Source organism: Dermacentor andersoni, chromosome 7 (assembly GCF_023375885.2).
Source record: "Dermacentor andersoni chromosome 7, qqDerAnde1_hic_scaffold, whole genome shotgun sequence".
Classification (NCBI taxonomy): Eukaryota; Metazoa; Arthropoda; class Arachnida; order Ixodida; family Ixodidae; genus Dermacentor; species Dermacentor andersoni.
This window is the reverse complement of record NC_092820.1, coordinates 130,794,242-130,814,343: the sequence shown is the minus strand read 5'-3', so window position 1 is coordinate 130,814,343 and position 20,102 is coordinate 130,794,242. Positions and strand designations below refer to the sequence as shown.

Here is a 20,102-nt window from a genome sequence, read left to right as displayed (position 1 = left end):
GTGACTAAATAATTAAGGCTAAGATTGCAATTACCATAATGGAAAAAAATAATTTGAGTATGTCCAAGCGACGACAAACAACAATACCTTGGTTCTGTCCAGCTACGTGGGATGTGCATATATTTATAGCTTGGTGTATGATAGCGGGACACATTGGATAACGGCGCTAACATTGAGATATTCACTAAATTTGAATAAACGACGCTTCAATAGCACACTTAAGACACGACAAGAACTCTGAAATCATTGCACGGCAAGAATAATTGTTTACTTCGTCATTGAAGTACACCTCAAAAAAGTGAAAAGAAGCTCCAGCGACTGTGGGCAGGAGCTTACAGTGAACGTGATTCCCGGTAAATTCTTCAACGCCAGCCACGGAGGTCTCGCTTTACCATTGTTGAAACCCATTTTCTTTTGAACTTGATGTCTCTTCGCCTGAAGGAATGGAAGGAGAAAGTGGAGAAGGAAGGCAGGGAGGTTAACCAGTTTCGCCTAACCGGTTTGCTACCCTACACATGGGAGCGGGATGGGGGGGATGAAAGATGGGGAGAAGAGATAGAGGGCACATAACGCGGCACACACATCTTTGGTTACAGTCTGTCACTCTTGTGCGGTACGTGACATCACTGTCACAGCCGCTTGTCCAAGCCCGTATCCTTCATAAACCGAAGTAGTCCCTTCGTCGCCTTCAGCTGCGATGTCTTCAGTCGGCGATATGTGAAAATGGTTGCAACTGACAATGGTCTATTGTCAAGGTGCGCTAGAACGGACGCCATGGACTGTCTCTGAACATTATATTCAGGACAGTCGCACAGAATGTGTTCCAGCGTCTCCTCGCAAAGACAGGCATTGCAGAGAGCGTTGTCGGCCATTCCAATGCGAAACGAGTAAGATTTCGTGAAGGCCACCCCTAGCCATAAGCGATAAAGCAGGGTGGCCTCACTTCGGCGGAGTCCGGTTGGCATACAGACATGCATCAAGGAGGGCAGGTCGTGTGGATGATTGCTGCGGTTGGTCTGGCTGCTTGGTGTGTACCATAGAGAGAGCGTGATCTCCCGTGCAAGCACTTGAAGTCTGCTGGCTGCGTCGAAGAAACACCAAGTCGTAATTTGTCCATCTTTCCACACCCCATATATATATATATATATATATATATATATATATATATATATATTGAAAGCAACTGCATTTCGTGTCGCAAATGCGCAAAGAAAGCGAATCCCCAACAGCAGGTGGTTCCGTGGCTTCCCTGCTATTCCTTCCTCTCAATGCTACGTCACACTTATTATCCGTCTCTCAAGCCCAACTGATCTCAATGGTAACAAAAGCCTCTTGATAACGGGGCCAAATCGCTGTCTGACCGCGCAAGAAATGCGAAAAGCAACGGAATAGGAATAAATGTTTTAAAATCCGGGCATTGCTCGCACCGCATTGAAACAGTGCGCGCTAAGCTATATTTCGCACCAGAAACTTGCTTCGAACGAAAGCCTAATTAAAGTGACCGTTTTATTTTTTATGAAACAGTACACCTGCTGCAAAAACAGGTTCGTGTGAAAAGATAAAAGCAACATAAGCATGCCGGAAAACGACGAGGGCGTAGAGAAAAGGCAAAACAGATGCGGTCAAGAAAGTAAATATAGAACTTCTAAATAAGCCGAATTGGCAATCAGGATGTCTGCACAAAAAAAAAAAAAAGAAAGAAAAAGAAACATCACATTTCAGCGTGTCTTTATTATCTATGAATTCGTAAGCTCGTGAACACCAGCTGCTGCCTAGAGGACGTGAACTAACAGGTATCATTTTTCAGCTACGCAGTACTGTGCCCATTTCATCATATCTTCAGTGGCTTTCTTGGTGACTGATGCCGGAACTCTACGGCAAGCATCCGTTGTCCTCGCCTTGAACTAATCTGACGTCCGTCTCGATCATATAACCACGATCTTTCACACAACCCCAAAGAAAGAAATCAAGATGAGAGAGGTTAGGTGACCAAGCCGGGCAATTTACAGGCCCGTGCCTTGCAACCTTTTGCTCACAAAAAGTAGCATCCAGCCAGTTTCGTGCTCGGCTGCTGCTGTGTTCTGGCGCCCTGTCGCGGGACCTTGCTGAGGAACTCATTCACCACTCCTTCAAGGATTTATTTCACGTAACGCTGTTCAGTTCACTGTGTGATCGAAGAGGATGGGAACGATTACAGCACCGGCGTAAATTCCGAACCACACATTGAGCGACCACTGCTACTGGTGGCAACTGCGCTTTACCCAGTGTAGATTCGAGTCCCTCCAATAGTGTGCATTATGCAAATTTACCTTGGCGTTTCTTCAAAAATTGGCTACATCTGGTCACATGATGTTGCTCAAAAATTCCGGTGACTCATCGGCTTTTGTGAGGACCGAATTCGAGAAATGTACACGATTCCACAGGTCGCCATCTTCTAAGAATTGGTGATGAATAAGGTGGTACGGGTGAAACCCCGTTATTTAGAATCCTCCAAACTGATTTCTTGGAAATTGGTATTTGGTGAACACGTCCCGCCCGCTAGCATGAGGGTTTGAGGCCATAAATGCTAGAACAGCTGTGTAACAGCTGTGTAACAGCTGTGTCTTACCAGTACTCACGTACGGGGCAGAAACCTGGAGGCTTACGAAAAGGGTTCTACTTAAATTGAGGACGACGCAACGAGCTATGGAAAGAAGAATGATAGGTGTAACGTTAAGGGATAAGAAAAGAGCAGATTGGGTGAGGGAACAAACGCGCGTTAATGACATCTTAGTTGAAATCAAGAAAAAGAAATGGGCATGGGCAGGACATGTAATGAGGAGGGAAGATAACCGATGGTCATTAAGGGTTACGGACTGGATTCCGAGGGAAGGGAAGCGTAGCAGGGGGCGACAGAAAGTTAGGTGGGCAGATGAGATTAGGAAGTTTGGAGGGTCAACATGGCCACAATTAGTACATGACCGGGGTAGTTGGAGAAGTATGGGAGAGGCCTTTGCCCTGCAGTGGGCGTAATCAGGCTGATGATGATGATGATGATGATGATGATGCTAGAACATCCATGCGTAGGCTAGGACTCAGAGATTGCGTCCTACGCCGCGGTTTCTTGAAGCTGCCGGTTTGTTTAGGTTTTCATAATTTCTGATGATAGTCGATGCGTTTGGTCTACCACCACCTTCAATGACTGATTATATATATATATATATATATATATATATATATGCCGTTCCTCTTGTTGCCATTTCCAGCTCCCAAGGCAAAGATCACGTTTTCCTTCTGCTCATTAGCGAAAGACATGGCCACAGGGACAAAACAAAACGCACCTTTGAACCTTTGCACTGAGATTCTGAATTCGCTTTTTTAGCGATAGGTCCTGCAGCAAAATAAAAAAAAGAAGCACCCGTCCACTTTATCTACGCTAAAATGATAGCTATAAAAGTTTGTTTCCAACGAACACCAAACGTGACGTGTTACTACGGCTGAGGTGCGGCAGATAAGGCGCTAGCTCGATCACGATGTTTTCCTTTATTTCGTTTATTGCGTTCTGGATAACTCAGAGGGAGCCTGCTTGAGGGCGCTGCTTTATGTTCCGGGTGGGAACGCAGTCCCGTGGTATTCTACATATAACGCGGGGTTTATTTATCAGTCGGAAAAATAATTAGTATGCAATTATTACATCGCTGAAAATACCGCAGTTTCATGTGCCGCCACTGCACCCGCAAATGCGTCATTTACACTTTGATAATTGGGATAGTACATTTCGAGTTATATAAATAATTTAATAACCCAATTAAGTCATGGTAACAAACAAATACTGCCAGCTACTCCACTGTACTATAAACAATATTCACTAGGTTTTCTTCCAGTAATGCCTTGCTCTTATTTAAAATCTTGGCGCATGAAAGTTAATCGAGACACTCTGCATATATTTATGACATTTGCATGCTACTGACGATGTTTCCATCCCTTATACATATTGTAAAAATGAGAATTTTTTTTTTTCTTGAGTCACTAGCATTGACTGGAAAGAGAAGCAATACTGAGACACACAACATTCACGTGCATTTCACACACCATTGATTGACTGCTGAAGGGGTCACTGAATCAAAAAAGTAAGCAGAGCAATTTGAAGTGTGGTGAACATACAGCAACATATTCATTCTCTAGGCATAGACGATCCCTAGCTTTACAAATAATTGTTAATTGGCTACCTTCATCTCTTTCAAAAATCTAATCAACTTTGTCCTGCATGTAATTTAAATATATTGCGTGTGTGTGTGCATGCTGTTCACAGTGGAAATTTAAAACAATGTTGAACGAGAAAATACGGATGAGGCAGCCACCGCCAGTGCTTCTCATGCGCTTGTCTTCCTATCGTGATTATTTGCAGAAATAACGCGAAACAATGAATTAAATGCCGTGCACATCCGCACCAACATTGATGAAGAAAGCTATTAGCCCCAGTAAAATGTCAAGTGAAAATGTTGGGGAAAGTAAAAAAAAAAAATATCCTGAAATGATGTGGGTGACAAAGCTCTGCTAATGACACTTTAGGTGTGTGCCGCCTAGTCGCCACCTATGGGTTCGAGTCAAACCACAGTCGATCGCACACTCTGCAGGAATGCCTTAACTCCAACGAGAGGAACTCACGTTGAAACCGTGCGTTGGCAACCCAGGTTGAAGCGCGAGGTTAGCGTCGGTCGTACTTGGCCTCCCGCACTGGAGGGTCTTCGCGTAATCGTCGATGCTTCGCAGCGATCCTGGCTCTCTCTCGACTGGCGTATTCTGGGTCTTCGCGTAGTCGCGTCCTCTTGGTTTCGGCCTCTCTGGCCAGGTAGGCCGGATCGAACCGTCGTTGCCGTTGTTTATCCCGCATCGCAGCGTCTAGCTTCGTGATGCGCAGCCTCTTCTATGCCGCCCCTTGGCGTTAACTGACCGTGGCCGAGGACACGTTTTCATGACCTCTTCAAGGTCAAGCGCATGCGCATTCCTAACAGTTATCAAGGCGCATGCGCAGATCTCGGCGCAGCGGGGAAACCGGCTGCGCCCAGTGTCTCCGTCGGTGGGCGTCAGTAGAGCTTTGTGATGCGCGGTTCATTTTACGCCGAACAAGCAAAGCTTCGCTGGCGAAAGCGAGGCTTAGTCATTACCAGCCGAGGCGGTCATAGTCACTTAAGGCGTTAAACGTTGTACATACCTTAGCATTAGGGCGAAACGTAACATGACGCCCATTGCATCGATACCTCCAACATTTATCTATGAGTTTGTAAATGATCAAAGTACAAAGCGTTCATTTCCAGTGCCACTTATTCTTCTGCTGCACCGACAGCAGGATCATACTAATTATTATGGCTAATAATAATATAAGTTTTTTGCTCTTTACTATTGAAAACTTCTGTTTGAGTTTCTCTTGCAAAAAGCGACAGAATATCGGCAAGTAACCGAGAACATTTCGTACAGTATTTTCATTGACATCACAATTACACGGATGTTTGAGACAGGCGGCGTCATCGTGGTCACCGCCGTCGTGCTATCCCAAATGTGGCGACGCACGTCAGCCTGGCACGACGAGTGCTTGAGGTCACGTGATCTTCCGCGAGTGCGAGAGCGAGCAATTCAAGGAAAAACAGGCTCGGTCTTTGTGGCGCACCGTTTTTCCGAAAGACCAGGGATGTAGTTGACGCGATCTACTGAGTTCCAGTGAAGCGGAAAAGTAAAGTAAAACGATACATTGAGGCAGCGTAGTTGAACTTTCACAGTGTATGTTCACTTTTGGACAAGGACACGTGCTCGCCGATGCTCACGCTCGTTCTGCCACCATTCCGACTGCAAATGTTCAAAGTCATAAAGGGAACTATGGTAATAAATGTTTTTGGACGTGTAACATCGGTTCGCAATATGTTGGTAAACAAATTTAAATGCACCTTCAACTTCTTGTAAAACTACGAGAACATTCATGTAATAATCTAATACATTCCTATCGCTGTCAACTCCAGGCCCTTCGGGCAGAAGGTCAAATTTTTATGTATACTTACAAGTTGCCACCATGTCACTCTCTGTAATCAGTGAAGCCTCCTAAATTTAATGCTGGTATTTGCATTGTTGCGGTGTAGCTTTCGAAGAACAGCCGACAACACTCAGTGAATTGACTTTTCTGGCATTCAAAACAACAATATGTAAAATATGGCACGTTATCTTCCACGGCTATGTTCTCACCACTGTAAATTTACATGGAAGGACTTAAGAGACGAAAATTCTATAGTTCAATATCCTTCTGTTCATTCCAGCAACTTGAAGCGACTTTGCTCATACGCTTCTGTGTTTTCGCCCAAATTACCTATTAACACAGTACTGTAGGTTCGCTGTTATTCAGTTACATACTCGGCAAGCTTACTGAAAATTAATTTTTAGCAAGCTAACTAGGCCTTGGCCACGTTTCTCAGCAACTCACTTTTTTTAAGCAGCAGTGCGTACACAGTCTCTCATTTCCCCAAAACAACCAGGCAAGCAAGGACCCTATCTGTCTTGTTAGATGCGGTCATCTAATAATACCCTCTTGTTTTAAGTGTTTACCAGGAAGAGCATAGATCCGAGATTAAGTATTTTTTATGAATTCTTAAGATAAAGCGTAGGTTAGTACGAATTTGACTGTATTCAAATATAAATTTCAGTTTCTAACTACAGGACCTCTTTCTGTATGTACATATCATGTAATTACCTCCATTTTTGTCATGGATGAACTGATTCTCATTCTGGCTACTGGAAGATCTTTATTTAGATTGCGAATCGATGTATACTGGCGAAAATGAAAATTTCTGCCGGCGTCCAATACAGCACGAGGATGATGTCGCCAGAAGCGACACACTGAGAAATGCCCTCGCAGAGCATGCCGACAAAACGGGTCAACGGGTCAAATTGGGACAACGGGCGTATCGTGACCACGGAGGAAAACTTGACAACGAGGCTCAATGTCCAATCACCAGTATTCAAAACGACATATAATACAATCAATAGATCAACTGCCACTTTAAACCACGTGTACTCCCGAACGTTGAGTTGTGTGCTGAACTACATTTAAGAACCTTGTGCTTAGCCGACATTTCATTGTGAACACGGGATCCGTACGTATCCCGAAGCGTCTTCTTATTTTTATGTTTACCTTGGTCAGTGACCCGCTTCATTTTCTACCAATGCTTTTAATTGACCAGACGGTGTTTCATCAAACGTTTGTAGAAAGTAATGAATTGCGAAGTTAATTATTGTGTTCTTAAATTAGTCAAATATACGTTTGATGATTCGGCTCTAGGACAAGAAATATGCTTCCTGCCACACGCCATATTTAATTGCATAACAAGAGAGAAATTATTACTATATATATATATATATATATATATATATATATATATATATATATATATACAATGTCGGGCTAACATAAACAAAAACAGAGAGCGAAAGAGTAGAGTTGAAGACTTATATGCAAAAGGCACACATTACTTGTAATAGCCTGTGCAGTGAACACGGATTCATAATTGGCAGTCGACCTGTATAATTTGCGCAGGAGTACCCTTATCTTGGTTAATTAGTCACAGGGGACCCTGATCCTGCCTGAAAGGAAATTACGGAAGAAGTAACACGGGTAGGGGGGAACGCATACAGAGAAACATTACCTAGTCTCCACCGAGAGCTTACGGCTGTCCTTGAAAAGAAAATTGTATACTCATTGCTTTCCACAGGTACTCATATATGGGACAGAAACTTGATGGCTAACAAAGAAGCTCGCGAACAAGTTAAAAACAAGTTAAGTGGAAATGGCGGTGGAACGGAGGCGTAACGTCAGGATACATGAAGAGAACAGTCTGGATCCGCCGCTTGGATACCACAAGCCCCCACCTTGGCCTCGTGCTATAGGGGCTGTTTGGGCTGCCAATAAAATGCGTCAATGTAGCAACGTCAGCGGCGTGATCTAATTTGACCCAAAACCAGCTCGAACTTTGAACCATTACGTGCGCTAGGTGCGGTTGTGCGCAGTATTCTAGCATGAACTTGAACGCGTGCTATGAAGCTGGCTACTTTATGGTAACGTTCGCGTTGATCAATGTGGCGATGCTTACTGATTAGTCTTGACTTCTTGGACTTGCGCTTAAGCTATGGCAAACACCACAGTTAGGGGCTTCAGGCCTTGAATAAACTAACCTAGCATTCACTAACTCTGTCAGAATGCGGCCACCTCTCAGAATGAACTCTTGGGCTCGTGCCAGGCATCATCTTCATTTATCAGCTTAGGAGAAGCGAAGGAGAAGCGTTGAAGTCTCATGCAAGATGAATGTGTGAGAGGCAGGGAAACTTTACATACCTATGTAAGGAAGGATGCTTTTTGCTATAAATTTTGGAGGGTTGGTGGCCACGGCTTCCTTCAGCACTTCTCTTTCATAGCCGCTTTCATAGCTCTCAGTGCCGTCTGCTGGCGCCCTATAAGAAGAGAGCGTGCGGTTCGGCGTCGGTTGGAACTCATTGACATCATCGACCAGCAATTTAGACATAAGAGATATAGAGCTTATGCGCGGCATTAGAACCGCACATGCAAACCTGTAAAGCGTGATCACATGCCATCCCGATGGACGCGTAGATGCTGCTTATCTTGTATTGAGCCCATTTTGTGTGTTTGTCAAGAGAACTAGAAGTGCCGCAACGAATCCGGTCAATGCGACGGCCATTTTTATTTTTTTCTCTTGGCACCATCGTGTTCCTTTAGTCAGCATACCGTAAAGTTGGACTTTGACAGAAACTGTTACCCGGTTGCGCACGCCCATATCAAGTGCTTCGCCAAGTAACGGATGGCACCTTTGAAATAATTCTAGCCATGTCTACTACGTCTTCCGGTGCGACAAACAGTGGCATTGTCCACATAGCCAGGCGAAAGCTTTAAGGCTGCCCACGCTCCTTAAATATTTAACAGCATTGGGACAGCTCTTTTACCAACGGGGGTAGCATTACGAATTCATCGGCAAGTGCTGGAGACGAGTTGCCGCGAGGAAAACGATGAAACCCCTGGGCCCTCGGAGCAAACGAGTCTCTATCTTGGGCTCTGGTTGCCGTGAAAATGCAGTTTAAATAGCTCGTTTGTTCTGTTTTCCCGCTTATAACATTAAGAACCATGAATTGTGCAGATTTTTTTTCTTTTTTCCTAATACGTATCGCAATAAGGACAATTAGTCACTTTGTACTATGGTGGTGGTGGTGGTGGTCACGTTGCTAAAGGCAGGGTTACCCTGACAGTCCTGGCCGGCAATTGTTCAGTCTGAGCGTCTCTTTCTGTATCAAATATGTTACTATGTGTCCATCATTCCAATGCCTCTCAGAAATGTGTGAAGAATTCGAGTGCTCTTTTTGTGTCATTATCTGCCGAACAAGCCCTGGATGTCTTTCTCTTGCAGGCGCGGATCATCCTAGGCGATAGGATCATCAATTTATAGCATGGCTAGTGAGAATGTTTTGCATAAACTTTCTTTACCCCTCTCCTAGAATCCTACTAAGATCATTTTATCCCCCGCCGTAGTTGCTTAGTGGCTTTGCCGTGGCGCTGCTAAGCACGAGGACGCGGGTTTGAATCCCAGCTGCGGCGGCCGCGTTTCGATGGGGGCCAAATGCAAAATTGCCTGTGTACCGTGCCTTGGGTGCACGTAAAAATTACAAAAAAATGTTAAATCCGGAGTCACCCATAAATTTAATCAGGAGACACCCGCTACGGCGAGCTGCACAATCAGATCGAGGTTTCGGTACGTAAAACCACTCTTATCACTGTAAAAATAAACGCACCACGTTTAGATCTGCGTAAGCTTATTCAGTGAAAGCAAGAAAAAAAATATTGCCGCGCCACTGTAGACTACCAAGGTTGCAAATTGCTTGCTCTAAATAGCTACTGAGCTGATATTCACTTATTTAAAGCTGATTCTAAACTCAAAGGCACTCTGTGCTGATTTTGTTCTTCGGCGACGGACTAATCCCACGTGCTTTCTAACTAGGCAAAATTGTCGAGACGCGTCATTGCCAGCGAAATACCAAACCACTAAAATTTTCCACCTTCAAGATGTTGCATAGTAAACTAAAGACGACACGTTTTGCAGCACGAGTCATTTTACTTCACATCACCCTCGTTTTGTGCATAATGAAAATTGCTTAATACTACCTTCTCACAAAACAGCTGTGGTCATCCAAGAAACAAGTGCTGGTAGAGTAACAGGGGTTCAGCGATTAATGCGAGCTCTCTCTTTAATTTGTGCGATGTTATCGAGGTACAGCGAAGTAACAGGGGCAGAAAACAGTGGTCCTTGAAGAAGACATATAAAAGAACACAGAGACAAGCGCAGTACTGAAAAAAGAACTGTATAAGCTTCGCCTACGCTGATGGTTTTTGAGACTTTTCGCTTATTGATATCGATGGAACAATAATCAGAAATAACTGTGATTTACAGAGGCTGGGCAAGAACACATCCAGCAGAGAATTAGGCTCTTGATGAAGCATAGGCGCGTCATCACGTCCTGTTGTTGATGCTAACAGCAAAATTTTGCTCGATATAGAAATTTGCATCATTCTTACGTTACAATACAAGAAACAGTGAGATTCTTGTTGAAAGGTTGGTCTACTGATATTGGAGAATAGGTTGTCCGACTGACATCAATTCGTACCTGTCAAGGTGGAGAGGGATGCAGTCCCTGTTTGCCTTAATAAACAGTTGATATAGTGGTAACCTTCGGAAAATACTTCAAGAGGTGCAACACGGAAACACTTTATTGGTTTGTCGAATTTCTTCTGCATGCCTATTGGCGTGGTAAATTATTTAAATCAATTATGCGCGCTGCAGCAAGCTTAATTGTAAGCTGTTCCAGGAAGCACACTCTTACACGGAGCAAACACAAATTTAGTTTCTTGAGCAAATTAATAATGTATGATGGGCAAAAACCAAGAACGCGTGCTCATAAAAGGAGCTCCTCATGGAATTATAATTCCATGAGGAATTCAAGTTGAATTACTTGAATGCCAGTTTTATTAGAAATGATGAACATATTTGGAAAATATTTTAGATGTTTTATTGGTACACATTCTATACATAAGAAAGGAATTATCATAAATTTATTTGCAGTTTCGAAAAGATAAATATCAAATAGAAAGCAGATCAAACGAGTGATCGACGTTTGAATGCTAACCGCGTAATGGGCACCCTTCAATTCCGTAACATTTCGCTTTATTTCCACTAAATATGTGAATCAGCATTTCTACTGACAAAATGTTAATCTCTAATAAGTGAACAGCGATAAACAAGACCTTCGCGCAAGTGAAAGCAAACGTAAAGGTAAAATACTTTCTAGAAACATTATAGGTGTCGCTTGAAGGCTTTCCTGCAGTTTTACATTATTTTGTCAGCGTCATATATGCCGTTCGGTACGAGGGACAGATTTGCTCTAATATTTTTCGTGGACAAGATGAAATTGCAAAGGTTTTTAGACGAAGGAACTTACGACGTTTTTTCACTCAAATAGTACTTGGGGAAAGGAGTTGAGCAACCCGATAATCAACAACACATCCCCGTTGGTGTAGAGAGAGGCATCCGTCATGCACGGTCCTGAATCGGGTTCAAATTTCTCTCACATGTCTCAGTTGCTTAACGATTCCTGGAACTTTTGCACCCTTGCTTCGACGACGAGGAATGCCGCTAGTTCTTGCGCTCGCCCATCTAAAATCCAAGTAGATATGTGGGCACCGACTTTCCATAAAGCATTGAAGTAGGGTTGTGTGGCTTTTTTGAGATTACGGACATAGTAATCTCATTGAAACGTAAGGCGCGGCTGCGCCGAAGGGCCCATCATGCGAGTCTGTGGCATTGGCTTCTCTATTGATTACGGAAACAACAGCCAAGAAACGCGACAGAAATTCGACATCTCAAGCGCGCAGCTCTATTGCGCATTATTGAGAAGCAGTTGGTGCTTTAGGTGGCACAATTCACTTTATAAACCGGGATAGCGTAATTAATACGAATCCAGTTTTGAGAATGTGCAATTTTCTATGGAACATTCGCTGTCGAGCTAAGTAAATAAGAAGGACTTTCTGTATTCTTTTCCACTTCAATTATAATAAACACACCATGCAAACTTAGAAACAAGAATGACATGTTCCTCTTTGTATGAACCACGACCACAAAGCATTCGTGCGGCTAGTAATGGGCCGTTTCAGAAATGTTTCTTAATAATTATGCGCTTGCGCTGTTTGTGGAACTTTTGTAGTTGCGTGGGGCAAAATAAATTCAAGAATAACTTAACGAATAGAGAAGCTGCATCCACACCATCTACCGTAGAAATAAAGCACTCTAATTAACTCTCCGAATAACCAATGGATGTTAACTTGCAAGTCGAAATTTACGTACAGAAAACAAACCACTTTTTGACACTTCGAAATTTCTAGGCACACAACAAATGCGACACCCATGTTCCCAAAGGCTTTAGCAAGATATCCCCTTGTCACAATACCTGCCTAAAAATGGGAGAAGGGAAATAATCTGAGAAAAGGAAATGCAAACATACAAGGAGTTGTACCCTAGAAAAGTCGATTTCCGTGTAAAAAAAGGGACCACCTGACTTTTCAAGACAGTGCGAAACGTGCTTGTAATAGAGAAAGCAGGACTTATTAAGCACTGATATTTGATACTATGAATTTCCAGGTTCCCGAAAAAGAGGGTCATGTGTACAGCTGTCGCATTATCACAGGTAGGTGAAGTTTGTTAGGTAATATTTTAGAAATATGCTTAAACAATAAGAAGTCTTCATTCTGGCAAATGGTGCCCCATAAGTAAACACGGACACTTAAAGACCTGATAACCCAAGTGCTCCACACAATGTATACCAACTCGTGGTTAAACTATTATAAGTTAGCCATTAAAAAGTGAATGTTCTTTCTTGTGCAACGCAGTAGCGAGAGAACAGATAGTGTCATCTTTAATTGGTGAATATGTCATGGTTCGATCATCTCCCGGGCTGTCTAGCTATGATGCACGGCGACAGCATGAGCCTCGCCGAACACTGGCGTGCAGCTCTAACCTTCGCAGATCAACGCAATGAGCGACTGCCAGGCGCCATGTGTGTACTACCCAGGTTCGCTTAAACTTTTATTTACATAGCTTCCTATCAGTTAGATATAGGCTACGTCGCACGAACGACCATAGAGAGATTGTGCACCACCTCCTTTACACGTTGAATTGCCTGGGACCTCGGCGTCATGTGGCAGGCTACTTTACTGAACGTCCCCCCCCCACACACACACACACGCATGCACGGACGGACACACACACACACACACAGATGATATATATATATATATATATATTGCACACTTTCCCAGCACGTGGACGTTCAGGAGCTTAGGTTCAGTGTTAAGCCACTTCAAACTCCCCGCCAGGTCGTAAGATTATTGAACTGAATACTGCGCGTCAACTTCAAAAGAAAGCAAAGCTTTTCGTGACTTTTGGAACTTCGCATGTGACAGAAAATTGGGAATGTTTCCCAACTGCGCTATGCCAGTAAAATCTATAGTATCGCGTCTCTTCATTCCCGCTCTTTTCTGGGGAAAGCCGCGTTTCGATGGTCGCTTCTGCAGTATACATTTCTATCTTGGAAGCACGATAAACATAGTAAATACTTGGACACACAGATTTGGAGAACGAAGAAGAAAACCTGCAATGTTTCAACCCTTCGTGGCTATCTGCGCTCTTCATATCCGTTTTCTTTGTCAATTTTCTGTTTACTCCGTGACGCGCAGCCGTTTTCAGGCGGAAAGAAAGTCGTATCAGCTCGCGAAGATTGACTTGGAATCAAGTTTCGCAAGCCATAATGGCAGTGGGAGTATCACCTTCGCGTCTTTTATGTTACCATCTCGGACGATTTACGGTGACCTGCATTGAATTCGGCTCCAGTTTTAAAGCGAATGCATTTTACGACCCTCCTTTATCGCTTTAAGGCGTGATGCCCCTGGATGCCTCAGAGCACACGTAAATCGGCCACTGAAACCCTGGCGGTCTTCAATAAACTTATAGGATCGGGGAACTGCCAACGGTCATAGAATACACTAGAAGTAAAGGCCACTACTGGGCATCCACTCTTAACCTCTCTCATGGTGCTGTCTCTCTTTAAAGACGGAGTCACGTCTGCGCACTCGTGCATTTGGCGACGCTGCTACGAAAGCACAACTGATTGAGGCGAAAAGAACCAGACCAATTTGGTCCTTACAAATGCGCACACCATGTTTGGTCATCTTATGTATTTTCGCCCTCTGTTTGTATATTGTTTGTATATTCTTCAGAAACGCCTTGTCGCAAATTGACAATCGGCCAGAAAAATATCGCGTGATAACAGTGAGATAGAAACGAAGGTATGTATAGAGCAAAAATAATGTACGCAGCGCAGGGGCGATATTTTGTGTTCGACCATTGTTCAACCACCGAAAGTGTTAATTTCAGACCGGCCCAGACCAGTCCAGTGTTTTTGTTGGGGCTTACAATCGAAATTTTCACTATGCACGTGTAAGAAAGTATATATATATATATATATATATATATAAATATAGCCCCCAAAGCACTAAACAACCTCCCCCCCCCCCCCCTTGATCCAGCACTGCTTGTAGTTAATGCCGGTGGTAGAAAATTGCCCAAAACAAGATCCCTCAAAAGAGCCGAACAGTCAATATCCCCAAAGAAACGTGCCTCAACAGCCTCCTGTCATTGTGTGCGTGATACGGCTTCACCAATCTCGGCCGTCTTCCAAGCATGCGCTAAACAATAGACGGGCACGGGGCGGCACTCGTTGATAGGTCACTTTTTTTTTCTTGTGTTTGCCCGATGACATCAAAAAAAAAAAAAGTCTGCTCTTGGCAATGAAGCTCTGTCTCTCCGATAAAGTCACATGCCAACCACTCTTATTGTACTGCGGACATTGATATAGTGGTGCACATGCTGTCACTCACGCCACTGTAAGAAAGTTGGCTACCGCAAACAAGAATATTGCCTTTGAAGTAGCTTACGAGAACTGTAATCATGAATACTCATCATGGCATATCATCATCATCATCATCATCATCATCATCATCATCATCATCATCATCATCATCATCATCATCATCATCATCATCATCAGCCTAGTTACGCCCACTGCAGGGCAAAGGCCTCTCCCATACTTCTCCAACTACCCCGGTCATGTACTAATTGTGGCCATGTTGTCCCAGCAAACGTCTTAATGTCATCCGCCCACCTAACTTTCTGCCGCCCCCTACTACGCTTTCCTTCCCTTGGAATCCAGTCCGTAACCCTTAATGACCATCGGTTATCTTCCCTCCTCATTACATGTCCAGCCCATGCCCATTTCTTTTTCTTGATTTCAACTAAGATGTCATTTACCCGCGTTTGTTCCCTCACCCAATCTGCTCTTTTCTTATCCCTTAACGTTACACCTATCATTCTTCTTTCCATGGCTCGTTGAGTCGTCCTCAATTTCAGCAGAACCCTTTTCGTAAGCCTCCAGGTTTCTGCCCCGTAGGTGAGTACTGGTAAGACACAGCTGTTATACACTTTCCTCTTGAGGGATAGTGGCAACCTGCTGTTCATGACTTGAGAATGCCTGCCAAACGCCCCCCAGCCCATTCTTATTCTTCTGGTTATTTCAGTCTCATGATCCGGATCCGTGGTCACTACCTGCCCTAAGTAGATGTATTCCCTTACCACTTCCAGTGCCTCGCTACCTATCGTAAACTGCTGTTCTCTTCCGAGACTGTTAAACATTACTTTAGTTTTCTGTAGATTAATTTTCAGACCCACCCTTCTGCTTTGCCTCTCCAGGTCAGTGAGCATGCATTGCAATTGGTCTCCTGAGTTACTAAGCAAGGCAATATCATCAGCGAATCGCAAGTTGCTAAGGTATTCTCCATCAACTTTTATCCCGAATTCTTCCCACTCCAGGTCTCTGAATACCTCCTGTAAACACGCTGTGAATAGCATTGGAGATATCGTATCTCCCTGTCTGACCCCTTGCTTTATTGGGATTTTGTTGCTTTCTTTGTGGAGGATTACGGTGGCTGTGGAACCGATATATATAGCTTCCAGTATCTTTACATATGGCTCATCTACACCCTGATTCCGTAGTGCCTCCATGACTGCTGAGGTTTCGACTGAATCAAATGCTTTTTCGTAATCAATGAAGGCTATATATAAGGCTTGGTTATATTCCGCACATTTTTCTATCACCTGATTGATAGTGTGAATATGGTCTATTGTTGAGTATCCTTTACGGAATCCTGCCTGGTCCTTTGGTTGAGAGAAGTCTAAGGTATTCCTGATTCTATTTGCGATTACATTAGTAAATACTTTGTAGGCAACGGACAGTAAGCTGATCGGTCTATAATTTTCCAAGTCTTTGGCGTCCCCTTTCTTATGGATTAGGATTATGTTAGCGTTCTTCCAAGATTCCGGTACGTTCGAGGTCATGAGGCATTGTGTATATAGGGCGGCCAACCTTTCTAGGACAGTCTTCCCACCATCCTTCAACAAATCTGCTGTTACCTGATCCTCCCCAGCTGCCTTCCCCCTTTGCATACCTCCCAAGGCGTTCTTTACCTCTTCCGGTGTTACTTGTGGGATTTCAAGTTCCTCTAGACTATTCTCTTTCACCTTATCGTCATGGGTGTTACTGGTACTGTATAATTCTCTATAAAACTCTTCAGCCACTTGAACTATCTCATCCAAATTAGTAACGATATTGCCGACTTTGTCTCTTAACGCACACATCTGATTCTTGCCTATTCCTAGTTTCTTCTGTACTGCTTTTAGGCTTCCTCCGTTCCTGAGAGCCTGTTCAATTCTATCCATATTATAGTTCCTTATGTCCGCTGTCTTACGCTTGTTGATTAACTTAGAAAGTTCTGCCAGTTCTATTCTAGCTGTAGGGTTAGAGGCTTTCATACATTGGTGTTTCTTGATCAGATCTTTCGTCTCCTGCGATAGCTTACTGGTTTCCTGTTTAACGGCGTTACCACCGACTTCTATTGCGCACTCCTTAATGATGCCCATAAGATTGTCGTTCATTGCTTCAACACTATGGTCCTCTTCCTGGGTTAAAGCCGAATACCTGTTCTGTAGCTTGATCCGGAATTCCTCTAGTTTCCCTCTTACCGCTAACTCATTGATTGGTTTCTTATGTACCAGTTTCTTCCGTTCCCTCCTCAAGTCAAGGCTAATTCGAGTTCTTACCATCCTATGGTCACTGCAGCGCACCTTGCCGAGTACGTCTACATCTTGTATGATGCCAGGGTTCGCGCAGAGTATAAAGTCGATTTCATTTCTAGTCTCACCATTCGGGCTCCTCCATGTCCACTTTCGGCTAACCCGCTTGCGGAAAAAGGTATTCATTATCCGCATTTTATTCTGTTCTGCAAACTCTACTAATAACTCTCCTCTGCTATTCCTAGAGCCTATGCCATATTCCCCCACTGACTTGTCTCCGGCCTCCTTCTTGCCTACCCTGGCATTGAAATCGCCCATCAGTATACTGTATTTTGTTTTGACTTTACCCATCGCCGATTCCACGTCTTCATAGAAGCTTTCGACTTCCTGGTCATCATGACTAGATGTAGGGGCGTAGACCTGTATAACCTTCGTTTTGTACCTCTTATTAAGTTTCACAACAAGACACGCCACCCTCTCGTTAATGCTATAGAATTCCTGTATGTTACCAGCTATGTTCTTATTAATCAGGAATCCGACTCCTAGTTCTCGTCTCTCTGCTAAGCCCCGGTAGCACAAGACGTGCCCGCTTTTTAGTACTGTATATGCTTCTTTTGGCCTCCTAACTTCACTGAGCCCTATTATATCCCATTTACTGCCCTCTAATTCCTCCAATAGCACTGCTAGGCTCGCCTCACTAGATAACGTTCTAGCGTTAAACGTTGCCAGGTTCATATTCCAATGGCGGCCTGTCCGGAGCCAGGCTTTCTTAGCACCCTCTGCAGCGTCGCAGGTCTGACCGCCGCCGTGGTCAGTTGCTTCGCAGCTGCTGGGGACTGAGGGCCGGGGTTTGATTGTTGCGTTCATATAGGAGGTTGTGGCCAAGTACTGCACCAGGGTGGCCAATCCTGCTCTGGTGAGAGAGTGCGTTACCGGTTCTGGTCCCCGGGATCAGGCCGCACTCCAGGCCTGTTTGTGCAATTTTCTCAACACACGTTTTTTTTTTTCTGGTATTTTCCGGTGGAGAATTCTGCGGTCCGGGATTTGAATCACGGTCCTCTTGCAAGGGAGCCGGATACTGTACCGTCCACGCAGGAGTTAAATTTAAAATAAATTGTGGGCTTTTACGTGACAAAACCACTTTCTGATTATGAGGCACGCCGTAGTGGAGGACTCCGGAAATTTCGTCCACCTGGGGTTCTTTAACGTGCACCTAAATCTAAGTACACGGGTGTTTTCGCATTTCGCCCCCATCGAAATGCGGCCGCCGTGGCCGGGATCCGATCCCGCGACCTCGTGCTCAGCAGTCTAACACCATAGCCACTGAGTAACCACGGCGGGTCCCGCAGGAGTTGTACGCCTCATTTAATATACAGTGGTGCCCTATTTGATCAGTCAAGGTATACCAGTCTGAGCTCGGATATACCGCACGGATGGCACTCGGCTAGAGAACCTGGTATTTATGACCTGCACATGTGAGGCCATACATATTTGAAGATATATATCTTTCTTTTTTTTTATTTTAGGAGGGTTCCCGTACAGTGATAAAATAAAGGAAAAGACAGTAAAAGAAAGAAAAAAAAGAAAGAAAAAGGGGCGAAAAAAAAAGGAACATAACAGGCGATTTGAACTCGTGACCCTTCGATGTTGCCCGAAAAGATAGCTCAGTCGGTTGGTTCGTCAGGCCCCAGGCTACTTTCAAGCGCCACAGCTCCTGCTCCGAGCCTCACACGAGCCTGACACGAGCCTCCGAGCCTGCCATGGCATATACTTCGCAGCAATTAAGAATAATGACACAACTTGCGAGATTGGAGTGTTTGCACCGGAACTTCTATTAGCAAAGCAGCCCACACACCAGCGCTACGTCTTTGAGAGAATACACTTTATGCGTGTAGCACTCGGTGTGATCGCAAAACATGGCCAGAAGTGCTCGGCATTCTTTAACTCACCCCATGTAGATGGCGGCACTTGCATGCCACTGTCATGACGTGGTCATTACGCTGCTAGCGCTAGCACTCATGATTTTACCGTTGGAGCGGCAATTATTCGTCCTGTTAATTTGAACAAGACCGTGTAAAGCCATCTTAAGATGAATTCCTTTCGTATGGTTCTGCGGCTGCCTGAGTACTGAGTCTACCGATTGCTCTCAATTGTCGGTACATCGCCGATTTTGTAAGCTTATTTCATATTTTGCCGCTATCGATAGCGTTTCATGTCACCAGCGTTCCACATCATCAGCATTATCATCTCAATAGCCAGGCATTTCCATTTTTAAACGACGCCATATTTCCAAATATTGTAATATGACCACTATATTCATTCATCGGCCACCATTGGTATTCTGTCAGTTTTTTTTGCTGGTTGTTTACAGTCTGCAAACACATACGTTCCTTTCCCACCCACACATCTCTCATATAAGCAGCTTAACATTTCTACGCATTACGAGTCATGCCCACTGTCCCACTCCCTTCGCATCTCGGTATATCACCCACACTTCTCTGGTCCTAAGTGATCACACCTCCCTGTATTCTAGTGTTAAGCATGTCATCTGATGTGCTCCTTGTAGTAGCACAGTCCGTAAGGCTGTTTATTATTACTTCTTATGCTCATTGTTTCAACTTTACTGATGAATGCCCGCAGAGTATATAAAGTGATTCGTTACAGTCGAGTTCGTGCAACAATTCCCAATACACGAAAACCTTCATATTCACACAGTGACAATTATTTACGTTTCTATGTTCAAACACTGAGCAGTCAGCATACGGAAGAAGTTGATCGTCACTTTAAGAAAACTATTAGCTGAAAAATAGAAATATACCTCTTATTTGTGGTCCTCACACTGACTAG

The 20,102-nt window shown here is 44.1% G+C and overlaps 1 protein-coding gene across 3 annotated transcripts in view; it reads right to left on the bottom strand.

Annotated features, from left to right (window-relative positions):
* Positions 1-20,102, bottom strand: part of LOC126534530 (sulfotransferase ssu-1-like) — a 283,346-nt gene that overhangs the window by 58,825 nt on the left and 204,419 nt on the right. The window contains exon 3 of one of the 3 annotated variants that reach the window (XM_055072405.2): positions 8,354-8,469. The exons of 1 other annotated variant lie outside the window; for it this stretch is intronic. The gene's annotated coding sequence lies outside the window, so the exon portion shown is untranslated. Of the gene's footprint in view, positions 1-4,647; positions 4,913-8,353; positions 8,470-20,102 lie in introns of those variants that run through there. One more of the 3 variants, XM_055072407.2, reaches the window with a different exon arrangement.